This window comes from Triticum aestivum, chromosome 2D, assembly GCF_018294505.1.
Source record: "Triticum aestivum cultivar Chinese Spring chromosome 2D, IWGSC CS RefSeq v2.1, whole genome shotgun sequence".
Classification (NCBI taxonomy): Eukaryota; Viridiplantae; Streptophyta; class Magnoliopsida; order Poales; family Poaceae; genus Triticum; species Triticum aestivum.
Window position 1 is genome coordinate 533,903,537 of NC_057799.1, and position 13,492 is coordinate 533,917,028.

Here is a 13,492-nt window from a genome sequence, read left to right on the forward strand (position 1 = left end):
ACTCATCAATATATTTGTTGCCCTCAATAGCAATAGACATGATTTCCATGAAGTTGGAATGAGCAATTTTATTCTTATGAAGAGCTTTAAAAATCATTTCCCCCCTAATTTTTTAAGGAGGCAACATTATCATTCTCTTCATCACTATCAACATAATCATCATCATTCTTGTCATCATCAATATCATCACAATATATATTGGGATTCAAAGTGGGAAATACCTTTGAAGGCTTAGCCATAAGGCAAAACGCAATCGATGACGATGTAGGATCCCTTGAGGCACCATCCAAGACCACATCTTGTTCCATGGGGTGTTGGGTTTCCTCTACATTGTTAGCACAACAATTCGAGGAAATAGATGCATTTTTATCATGGCAACAAGACATAGCAAGCATATCATCATGAGATTTAGTAAAGAAATTTCTACATGATATGCAAGGACTATCAACTCAAGAATGTGAAACATTTAGAGAGCTCGAAGTGTTGAAGTCGAAAGATGGCTAATGTCTACTACACAACTTTCTTCTTGTAGACGTTGTTGGGCCTCCAAGTGCAGAGGTTTGTAGGACAGTAGCAAATTTCCCTCAAGTGGATGACCTAAGGTCTATCAATCCGTGGGAGGCGTAGGATGACGATGGTCTCTCTCAAACAACCCTGCAACCAAATAACAATGAGTCTCTTGTGTCCCCAACACACCCAATACAATGGTAAATTGTATAGGTGCACTAGTTCGGCGAAGAGATGGTGATACAAGTGCAACATGGATGGTAGATATAGGTTTTTGTAATCTGAAAATATAAAAACAGCAAGGTAACTAATGATAAAAGTGAGCGTAAACGGTATTGCAATGCTAGGAAACCATGCCTAGGGTTCATACTTTCACTAGTGCAAGTTCTCTCAACAATAATAACATAATTGGATCATATAACTATCCCTCAACATGCAACAAAGAGTCACTCCAAAGCCACTAATAGCGGATAACAAACGAAGAGATTATTGTAGGGTACGAAACCACCTCAAAGTTATTCTTTCGGATCGATCTATTAAAGAGTTCGTACTAGAGTAACACCTTAAGACACAAATCAACCAAAACGCTAATGTCACCGAGATACTCCATTGTCACCTCAAGTATCCGTGGGTATGATTATACGATATGCATCACAGAATCTCAGATTCATCTATTCAACCAACACAAAGTACTTCAAAGAGTGCCCCAAAGTTTCTACCGGAGAGTCAAGACGAAAACGTGTGCCAACCCCTATGCATAGGTTCATGGGCGGAACCCGCAAGTTGATCACCAAAACATACATCAAGTGAATCAATAGAATAACCCATTGTCACCACGGTTATCCCACGCAAGACATACATCAAGTGTTCTGAAATCACTAAAGACTCAATCCGATAAGATAACTACAAAGGGAAAACTCAATCCATTACAAGAGAGTAGAGGGGGAGAAACATCATAAGATCCAACTATAATAGCAAAGCTCGCGATACATCAAGATCGTATCACCTCAAGAACACGAGAGAGAGAGAGATCAAACACATAGCTACTGGTACATACCCTCAGCCCGAGGGTGAACTACTCCCTCCTCGTCATGGAGAGCGCCGGGATGATGAAGATGGCCACAGGTGAGGGATCCCCCCTCCGGCAGGGTGCCGGAACAGGCTCCCGATTGGTTTTTGGTGGCTACAGAGGCTTGCGGCGGCGGAACTCCCGATCTATTCTGTTCCCCGAAGGTTTTAGGGTATATCGATATATATATATAGGCGAAAGAAATACGTCAGGGGAGCCACGAGGGGCCCACGAGGGTGGAGGGCGCGCCCAGGGGGGTGGGCGCGCCCCCTGCCTCGTGCCTCCCTCGTTGCTTTCTTGACGTGAACTCCATGTCTCCCGGGTTGCTTTCCTTCCAAAAATAACTTCTCTAGAAGGTTTCATTCCGTTTCGACTCCGTTTGGTATTCCTTTTCTTCGAAACACTGAAACAAGGGAAAAACTGGAACTGACACTGGGCTCTAGGTCAATAGGTTAGTCCCAAAAATCATATAAAAGTGCATAGTAAAGCCCATAAAACATCCAAGATGGATAATATAATTGCATGAATACTTCATAAATTATAGATACGTTGGAGACGTATCAATGGCGCATTGCAATAAGATAGTGATGAGGAATCATCAATGATAATCACGCTATCATCATTGCAATGAACACCACTACTCACCATATCATTACCTTGTGGCAGTCCACATGTAGGTGAAGTAGAAGAAGTTGAGAAAGCAACACAGCCGGAGGTGGAGGGAGAACAATCATCCCCACAAAACTTGGACACGCCATATTTATCTTGAAGCTTTGTCCACAACTCATGAGCATCCCGAAACGGCATGAGTTGAAAAATAACTACATTGCTCAAAGCATCGAAAAGCACATTAGAAGCTTGATCATTGAGATAAGAGTTTTTCTCAACCTCTAAAGATAATCTTTGGGGATCCTTTGGAGGAGAAAACCCCATATCTACAATTCGCTCTAAAATTGGGTCCATGACCCTAAAGAGATTAAGCATGCGAATTACCCAAACATCAAAATTTGTGCCATCAAAACTAAGAGTGCTAGAGTATCCTAAGCCCCTAGTCGACATCCTTACTCTCTAGGCAGTTAAGCCTGACAAAGCGAAACAAGGCTCTGATACCAATTGAAAGATCGAGGATGTCGCCTAGAGGGGGGTGAATAGGTGCTTTAAAATAATTACGGTTTAGGCTTGAACAAATGCGGAATAAACCTAGTGGTTAATTTGTCAAGCACAAAACCTACAACAACTAGGCTCACCTATGTGCACCAACAACTTATGCTAAGCAAGATAAACAACTAAGTGATAGCAAGATATATGACAAGAAACAATATGTCTATCACAAAGTAAAGTGCATAAGTAAAGGGCTCGGGTAAGAGATAGCCGAGGCACGTGGAGACGACGATGTATCCTGAAGTTCACACCCTTGCGGATGCTAATCTCCGTTTGGAGCGGTGTGGAGGCACAATTCTCCCCAAGAAGCCACTAGGGCCACCGTAATATCCTCACACCCTTGCACAATGCAAGATGCCGTGATTCCACTAAGGGACCCTTGAGGGCGGTCACGGAACTCGTACAAATGGCAACCCTTGGGGGCGGTCACCGAACCCGTACACTTTGGCAAACCTTGGGGGCGGTCACCGGAACACGTCAAATTGCTCGGGGTGATCTCCACAACCTAATTGGAGACCCCGACGCTTGCCCGGAGCTTTACACCACAATGATTGAGCTCCGAACACCACCAACCATCTAGGGCGCCCAAGCACCCAAGAGGAACAAACTCAAGGGTACCAAGCACCCAAGAGTAATAAGCTTCTCAACTTGTAACTTCCACGTATCACCGTGGAGAACTCAAACCGATGCACCAAATGCAATGGCAAGGGCACACGGAGTGCCCAAGTCCTTCTCTCCCAAATCCCACCAAAGAAACTAATGCTAGGGAGGGAAATGAGACGAAGAACAAGAAGGAGAACACCAAGAACTCCAAGATCTAGGTCCAAGGGGTTCCCCTCACATAGTGGAGAAAGTGATTGGTGGAAATGTGGATCTAGATATCTTCTCTCTTTTCCCCAAAAAAACTAGCAAGAATCCATGGAGGGATTGAGAGATAGTAAGCTCCAAGAGGTCAACAATGGTGGGGGGAAAACTTGCACAGATTTTTCTTTTGTTGGAGGAGGAAGAAGGGGGTATAAATACCCCCAATAAAAATATGACTGTTGTACCCCGGGCACCCGGACAAAAGGGGTCCGGGCACCCGGACAATCGAGAGAAAACGGCACTAAACTCCGGGAACCCGGGGGGAAAACCCGGGCAACCGGACGAACAAGGGAAGCACCGCGGCAGGGGGGCCGGGCACCCGGGGGTCCCAACCCAGGGCACCCGGAGGGGGCCGAGAGGAGGAGGCGGAGGAGCCCGGGCACCCCGGGGTGATCAGAGGAGGTGAGGGAGCGCCCCGGATGACCCCGGGCACCCGGGGGGGCGAGATCCCGGGCACCCGGGCCAGCCAGAGAGGTCACTAAGGAGGGGCTTGAGTGACCCCGGGCACCCGGGGGTCAAGGACCCCGGTCACCCGCACTAGGCAGGGAGAAGCGGGAACCGGTAGAATTGAAACGGCCACAACTTGTGCAAACGAACTCCGAATTTGATGAAACCAAGTTTGTTGGAAAGCTAAAGACAAGGGCTAATACAATATTGATAAAAATATCAAGAAATAGCAATTCAGAAAATACCCAAAGTAAAATGATGAGAACCCTTTCTCAAATAAGACCGGTAAAAACTCAAACACCGAAAACGCAAAAGAAGATGCATAGGAAATCGGTTTTTGATGAACTAGAGCTTGTCATGAAGATAACCACAAGCTCTAAAACCTCACAAAGAGAAAATCCAAACAAGAACCAAGAAATACGATGATGCCAAGAATGCAATGGTTTGAGCTCTCACCGAACGATACGATCAAGCTACTCACTCGAGAGCCCCCCTTGATAGTACGGCTATTGATCCTATAATCCGGTCTCCCAACTAACACCATGATACCGGTAAAATAGAAACCTATCAAGGAAAAACATTTTCCTTGCACATAGTCCACTTGAGCTAGATGATGACGGTCTTGACTCCCTCAAGTTTGACCACCTTTCTTGATTGCATTGGCTCAATGAAGACTAGTAGATTGCTCCCCCATACTCCACTATGGGTGAGCCACTCTTCGAAACACCTTCACAAGTCCATTGTCACCACAATGGACGGCAAGCTTAAAGCGTGATCTCTTCGTGATGCTCCACTCTTTGAGATGCTCCACTTGAACATGCACACCGCAATCTTCATGACGATCACCACTTGATGTCATCCTCCATGGGTTGTATGAGATCTTCCTCTTGACACAATCCCACGAAAACATACCTACCCCCACATAGAACTCTCACATAGACCATGGGTTAGTACAAAAAGCATAATGGACAATGCTTACCATACTATGGGATCACTTGATCCCTTTCGGTACATCTTCTACGCTTTGCGTGTTGATCAACTTGATTCACACTTTACTTAGTCTTGATCAACCTTGTATCATGTCTTCTACATGACTAATTTTTGGGTAATTCCTTGAATAGCACCTTGGTCAACCTGATAAGCTCGAACCCAAATCGGAGAAGTGCGTCTTCATGGGATACCCAAAAGAAACTGTTGGGTACACCTTCTATCACAGATCCGAAGGCAAGATCTTTGCTGCTAAGAATGGATCCTTTCTAGAGAAGGAATTTCTCTCGAAAGAAGTGAGTGGGAGGAAAGTAGAACTTGATGAGGTAATTGTTGAAGGAAATATGCCCTAGAGGCAATAATAAAGTTGTTATTTATATTTCCTTATATCATGATAAATGTTTATTATTCAAGCTAGAATTTTATTAACCGGAAACTTAGTAAATGTGTGAATACATAGACAAACAGAGTGTCCCTAGTATGCCTCTACTAAACTAGCTCGTTAATCAAAGATGGTTAAGTTTCCTAGCCATAGACATGTGTTATCATTTGATGAACAGGATCACATCATTAAAGAATGATGTGATGGACAAGAACCATCCGTTAGCTTAGCACTATGATCGTTTAGTTTATTGCTATTGCTTTCTTCATGACTTATACATGTTCCTATGACTATGAGATTATGCAACTCCCGAATACCTGTAACACCCCCAGTGTCGTGCTACAGTAATCCTCTATTAATGGTGCCATGCCATCATGTTACTGTTGCTAATCTTCACTTGATCCAAATCACAATTCAAATTCAAATCCAATCTGAAGTCAAAAATAAAAGTTTTCAAATGACAAAAGTAAAATATTCATCGTGTGGCAAATTTTAATTTGTTAATATTGGTGGTGAGCCAACATTTTTGTAAAGTGTTTTAATGCACAACAATAACTAAAATAGTGGCCTAAGCAATTAATTGAAAGCCTTTTATAATTTATAAAATAACAAACTAAGATATTTGAGTACCAAACTTTTTTGTGGCAGTGCCGAATATTGCAATTCTATTTATGTGGCCATCTACACTTTTTTACAAAACTCGTTTGCTAACACATTTATATGCAAAACAGAGTTATAAAAGGTAAATAGAAAGCAGAAAAGGGGGAGAGCTACTACTGGCCACGTTGGCCCAGCTAGCTACACAAAAGGCCCAGCTCACCCCCCCCACTTGTCATGTTCCTCTGGCTACAGGGGACAGGGGGGCCGTGGCGCTCATCCGCCGGCCATGCCGTGCGTGGCGGCCATCCCCCGCCTCCCCGATGACTACAAGGCCACCTCAAGCCCCTCCTTTCTCCCCGGTCGAACCCTAGCCACCACTTCTTCCTCCCTCGCGCCGTTGCTCGCTCCCCCGCACACACCCGAAGCTATCGTCGCCGTGCCATCGTCACCGTCGCGGCCACTGTCGTCGCCTTCGCATGGTAGGACATCCAGGACATCTGCAGAGGCCGGCTTCGTTCGTACCGGGCATCAGCTCAAGCCGGCGCGGCTCGTACGCTCGGCATCGCCGTCTTCTTCATCACCTACATTGCCGGCGGCCATCGTCGATTCCCACCGTTCCGGTCCACATCCAGCCTCCCCGAGCTCGTCATCCACACCACGATGAGCTCCTCCTCCATCCCCCCTCCTTGTACACTCGATCCGCGCCATTGTCGTCGTCCACGAGTTCGCCTTGGTCGTGTACGCGCGCGCACCCGTATGCTGCTGCCGTCCATGGCCCCACGCCCTCCTGCTGCCGCCGGCGCCCTCCAGTGCGCGCCTCCCGCCAGCCGGGCCCTGCCGTGCCTTGCTTACGCCCCCCCGGCAGCGCCCCGCGGCCACGCCACCGAGCCCGCGCCCTGTTGCTGCTTCTGCCGGGGCATACGCGTACGTATGTGCGTGTTCTGAGCTTCTGCTCTGCGTGGCACTGCTGCTGCCTTGGCGCTGCTACTCTGCTTACTGCCTGATGCATGTTGATGTTTGGTCGTCGGCGCCGCTCGCGCCCTACTCCACGCTGCTTCGGCCTGCTATCGCTGCCACCATCTGTTGCCGCTGCTCCTGCTGCTTTACTGCTGCCTGCTGCTGCGCTCGTCGCAGCTGCTGCCGGTCGGCCATGCCATGGCTTGCCCATGGTTACGTGCGTGAGCGTGTGCACGCAAGTGCCGAGCTCGGCCACTGCTAGATGGGCTGGCTGGTTAGTTTAGATTAATTAGGATTAAATTAGATTGGATAGGTTAGTTACTAACCTTTGGCAAGTGGGACCTCCTCCTTTAATTAACCAGTTTATTTAGCCCTAGTTTATCCCGAGACAATGACACGCGGGACCCATGCACTATTCACTGCTTGACCCAGTCAATAGATTGCTCTGTCCTTGACTTTGACTTGGCCCCACATGTCTTTGACTGTGGCTGGCACTGCACAAGGTAAAAAGGGTATTTTACTGTTTTATTTTCGAATTTAATTTAATATCCAGAATTTTTAGAATAATGTTTAAATCGTTGGAAAATAGTAGTAAATAATTCGTAACTCGGATGAAAAAGTTTTATATATGAAAGTTGCTCAGGACGACGAGACGAATCCGAACACGCGGTCCGTTTACCTGTTAGATGCCTATAACTATCTGAAAATGGAACTTTCTCTCTCCGGTCATCTGTCTGACACAGGTCCGGAACCGGGAAAACATTCTCGGTTGGCTTCCCCCTTCACCGGTATCGTGTAGCACCACGTTAGAACACGTCTAGCTCTTCCTGTTGTCCTGTTATGCACTTGCTTGCTATGTATTTACTGTCCCCCCTCTTCTTTTCGATAGACCCCGTGACGATGCTGATGCCCCTATGATCGACTACGTCGACGACGACACTTCTTTCTTTTCAGCAAAGCTTCCAGGCAAGCCCCCCCTTTGATCATCCCGATATCGCCCATTCCATTCTCTCATGCTTGCATTAGATTTTGCTACTGTTATTGTTTGCTCCTATTCTGATGCATAGCCTGCTTTTGTAACCTGCTTATTGTTACCTACTTGCTTATCCTAAACTGCTTAGTATAGGTTGGTTAGTGATCCATCAGTGACCCCCACCTCCTTGTTGCCCCCGCTTCATCATTGAAGACCCGATCAACGGGATCGAAGAACAGGCCCCGGCACCACACATCACTTTCTCCTTAGTTGCTCGACACTACTGTGTTACTATCGAGTGCCGAGGGTGAGACCTCTACAACACTTCTGATGTTAACCCTGTAGTGTAGCTATTCGCTCGTGGTCATCGAGGGTGATTCCGCCTTAACCACTTCCGATACGACTCTGTCGTGCAACCCCTCAAGTGTGAACCTCAGTGGTGGTTCTTCTTACGTTCACCTTGATGATTACATCGGGTGGAATTCACCGGGGTGATTCCTCGGGTTTTCCCCTTGATGTTTGGACACACAGTTACTATGGTTACTATGACTTTACACTGAACCATGTTACTAAAGACGGGTCGGCCCTGAGGGGTACCCGCGCGAGCTTAATTGCGAGTGATGTGGAGACGGGTTGACCTGGAGGGTGCCCGCGAGATAATTACGAGGCGTGGCCGGGCATTCCTAGCCCTTGCCGCAAGTCCTCGAGACGGGGCAACGGGGTCACATCTTTCGTGAGTCTCTGCTTGTTACCGCGTGCTCCTAATCCACTACAATTTGGATATTTGATCTAAGGGGCCTCTGGCCTGATAGCACTAACCATCACGAGGGCATAGTATGGGCGTTCTGCGTCGTATACATCATCCGAAGCTTAATAGACGTCAGCGACTGAGCGGCGTGCGCCGGGTTGGACTGGTAAGCTCCTGCCTTTTTAGGGAGGTAGCTAGGTCTGCTCACCGGCCGCGTACGCAACATGCAGGAGTTCCTGGGGCGATGGCCCATGACCCCTGGGGGCATAGGTTTAGTCCGGCGTGCTGACCTCTCTATTAAGCCTAGGTCGGGTTGCGGCGTATTGTTTGGCCGAGGCCGGGCATGACCCAGGAAAGTGTGTCCGGCCGGAGTTAATCGAGCGTGGTGGGTAAGTTGGTGCACCCCTGCAGGGAAGAAAACATCTATCGATAGCCTGTCCTACGGTAACGGACACTTGGAGTTGTATCCCGATCGATACAACTAGAACTGGATACTTGAGATGAGACATGGATGTGAGAATTGGATTATGATTGGAACTGGATAGTATGGCTCTAGGATTGCTATCTCGCAGGGAGTCGAGGAAGGATCTCTGGCCGAGGTTGATAACACTGCTACTACTTATGTTATACTACTCTACTCCCTCATGTTGCTGCAAGATGGTGGTTTCCAGAAGATGCTAGTCTTTGATAGGACTAGCTTCTCCCGCTCGTATTCTGGCATTTCTGCAGCCCAGTCCACATATACAGCCTTCTTTTGATAATGTTGCATATGTAGTGTAGATCCTTGCTTGCTGAGTACTTCGGATGAGTACTCACGGTTGCTTTGCTTCCTCTTTCTCCCCTTTTTCCATTCTTCTCGGATGTCGCAACCAGATGGTGGAGCCCAGGATCCAGACGACACCACCGACGACTACTATTACCCCCGAGGGTGCCTACTACTACGTGGAGACCGTCGACGACCAGGAGTAGTTAGGAGGCTCCCAGGCAGGAGGGCCTTGCCTTTTCGATCGATGTTGCTTTTGTGCTAGCCTTCTTAAAGCAGACTTGTCTAACTTATGTCTGTACTCAGATATTGTTGCTTCCGCTGACTCTTGTGTTTTCGAGCTTATGTATTCGAGTCCTCGAGGCCTCTGGCTTGTAACATAAAGCTTGTATTATTTTAATTTGTGTCTAGAGTTGTGTTGTGATATCTTCCCGTGAGTCCTTGATCTTGATCGTACACATTTGCGTGTATGATTAGTGTACGATTGTATCGAGGGCGTCACAAGTTGGTATCAGAGCCAACTGCCTGTAGGTAGCCCCCTTTCCAACTCCTTGGACGAAGTTGAGTCTAGTCAATGAAAAACTTTTACTAACTTGGCTGTGTGGCTTACGGGCCCACGTCGCCATTGGGTGGTATTAGGATCTTTTACTCCTTGTCTATACTCTGGGACTCTGATCTCTCGTTTATTCAGGTTAAACATTTTACTAACTCTGACATTAGGTTCTCATAACCACTTCCTCCCGGAGAGCCCCAACATTATCGATGATCGCTTGCTTCGCCAGAAGATTCTACGGATACTCCTCGATGTTTCTCGAGACCCTGTGCCAAATGCCTTGCAGTTCCTGACCACAGATAATCCCCGTGAATAACATCCTTGCCGCTTGTACCTTCATACCCAGTTGCTCCTATTATTACAAGATGTACTCTCCGATATTCCGAGAATCCTTTGTGCCTTCTCCTTTGCAGGTTCTTTTGTGCTGCGGATAATTCACTTAACCGGGGTTCGTTCATCCCCAGCTGTTCATATGCTTTCCTAAATACTTGGAAATACTATCTGATCTTCCGAAAATCCTCTGCAGCCTATTACTCTTAATTCTCCTTGCCTGCTTGCCTTAGGATTAATTCCATATGTCTAGCAATATTCTTTAAATTCCTTGTGATTGTCATTCTGTTCCTATGGATTTAACGTGTGAGCGAATACTCACAATCATCAATTAATCCTTGGAAATTTTCCTTCCGGCTCCGACATCGCTCTAGATATGGGCTGGTTCTTGCCCAATCAAGATTTGATCGGGTGCACCTCTAAGTCTATTCAACTTACTCATCTTTTGATCAGAGCCTCTGCTTCTGATCCTTCGTCTTGAAACCATGACTCCTTTGTACTCAAGCATCGAATTATTCAGACGTTTCTATAAGCCGATGCCTTTGCATCCCCTTCTTCATCTGATTGATTACCGATAATCACCACAACTCTGTCGTGAAATCGCCAGATCCATTGTTGGGTTGTTATCCGACAATGTACTTCACATCCAAAATCTTGTGAGCTTTTCCATTGATACATAATACCTTTGGTAAATTGTATCACCTGCTTTGACTTTGATACTTTGCTTTTGAACTCGTATCTCTTGCTTGGTTGATGGTTGTATAGATTCGTAAAAATGCCCCGATGGGTTGAACTTATGCCTTCCATAATCCGTGTGAACCCGAGAGTTCTCACGAGTCATACTCTTTTGGTGTTTCGCCATATAAATTCCAACACTACAACTCCATCGAAGGCGAGAAGTGAATGAAATGTTACGCATTGAAGAAGTGGGAGTCGACCTTGAACCTTTGTGTTTATGCCCATGGACCCGATGTAGAACTTATCATGGAAGCTGCTCGTAAAAATAATAATAATAAACTCTTGTATAATCCATCGGTATTTTGCTTTGATTCTTTGCAATCATGGTCCCGACCATGATTGTTCTTCTTTGATCCCATTTCGTGGACAAGCTAAAGCACTTGTCTTCTGCAAACCAATATGCCTGCCCAACCTCTATTCTGATCTACCCTCGAGTGTTACCCCTTAGTATCTCGGGAATATCGCAGGAACTACATAACTTCTTATGAGTTCTTCATCGAACTACTATTGCTCATCAATTCCAATATCCCCGGGTTCTGAGTGGTTGGTCACTCGAGAACACCGGTAAGTGAATCGATTCCGCACTCCGATTCTATAACTCTAAGTAATTTTCATTGCTTACGAGTTTAATAATCCTTCAGGTCATTCCTAGCCTGGCCGGCTATGTCATTATCGTGCTAAATTTTAACTGTGCTACCTGGTCCTTCTTCCCGGAACAGAATTTTTGATGATGAGCTAAGCTTATGTCGATCTTCCTCGTCATACCATTCCGCCTTGAACAGCAAGCTTGCTTTCGAGTTTGTGTCGTACCCATGGTACCAATAACTTTTCACTTCATCATTCCTTTGACTTGATGTCATTGTCGATCAATTACTTCTTCCTGAAATCTCTCGACAATTGTGTCGTGCTCGTCAACATTCTGAGCTCTTACAGCATATCAATCGAATTCGGATAAGAAATACCATCCTTGACCTTCGATGATTTGAGTTGTCATCGACAACCCCCTTGTCCTTTTTCCAACACATGTTTGATCATGTCTTGGTTATAACTTGGACTCCTTGCTATTCCTGCAATTGTTCCTTGGGTATTTCTTGTGATCTTCAATTCCAACCCCTACTTGGAACACCATGTTAATGCTACCTCGAACCATGACTGAGGTATTCCGACTATCAACAAGAACATTGGAAGCACATTGTCAAATGTTTCTTGATCTATTATCCAAGCACCGTTGTATGGGTAATATCATGATTCTTCCCTCGCCCCCTTTATCTAAATGCTTTTGAACTTGTTGTCATATCATGTATATCCTGCTCCGCTTCCCCTTGGGAAGGATTTACTCCAATTCTTGTGTGTGAACACATTTTCCTTTCCATTGGTCTGATTAATCTGATAATTTCTTTTTTCCTTTCTATTGGGTTGTTTAACCTTCTTGTGATCTATATGATATAAGCAGAAATAATTCCCTGCTTATAAAATACCCCGATGAACAACTCTGTCAGTAAGACCTTGTTATTATTGCTGTTGACATTCCGGTAACCACCGATGGACGAGAACTTTGCCTATTGGTCTGCCTCGTTCAACGAGCAGGAAAATAGTTCTCTTCGTCCCTCGCCCTTGGTACCAACGTTGTTGGCAACATACCTGACAGTCTATCATCTGACATGCCCTGCTATCATGACCGTGCAAGATGTCACCGCTTTTCCTACTCTGAACACACAAGGTGGGCCCATAACCCACAGTTCCACTGGATCGAAACCTGATTCTCATGTATACCCCTGTTTCTAAAAGTTTTTCCTCACGCTTGGTTTCGTATGTAATCCACGAGCCACCTTCCGAGAGATCACCAATTCTGGTATCAGACAAAATACTTATTCCCGTCGCTCTGAAACCCTTTCACACTCTGTTTCAGGCAACGAACAATTGCCTACCTGATTGAAGCTTCTTATTGCACCTTCTTACCTTGCTCTCGATGACTTTCTTGAATTTCAACTCGAGAGATGGCTCTTTGCCACATTCACTGAGATAGTCCCCAGGTAACTATCTTGTGTTGAGCTCCATCCTTCCCGAGTCTTTCCCCCTTACTCCACCCCTTAAATCTCGGGACGAGATTTCTTGTAGTGGAGGAGATTTGTAACACCCCCAGTGTCATGCTATAGTAATCCTCTATTAATGGTGCCATGTCATCATGTTACTGTTGCTAATCTTCACTTGATCCAAATCACAATTCAATTTCAAATCCAATCTAAAGTCAAAAATAAAAGTTTTCAAATGACAAAAGTAAAATATTCATCGTGTGGCAAATTTTCATTTGTTAATATTGGTTGTGAGCCAACATTCTTGTAAAGTGTTTTAATGCACAACAATAACTAAAATAGTGGCCTAAGCAATTAATTGAAAGCCTTTTATAATTTAT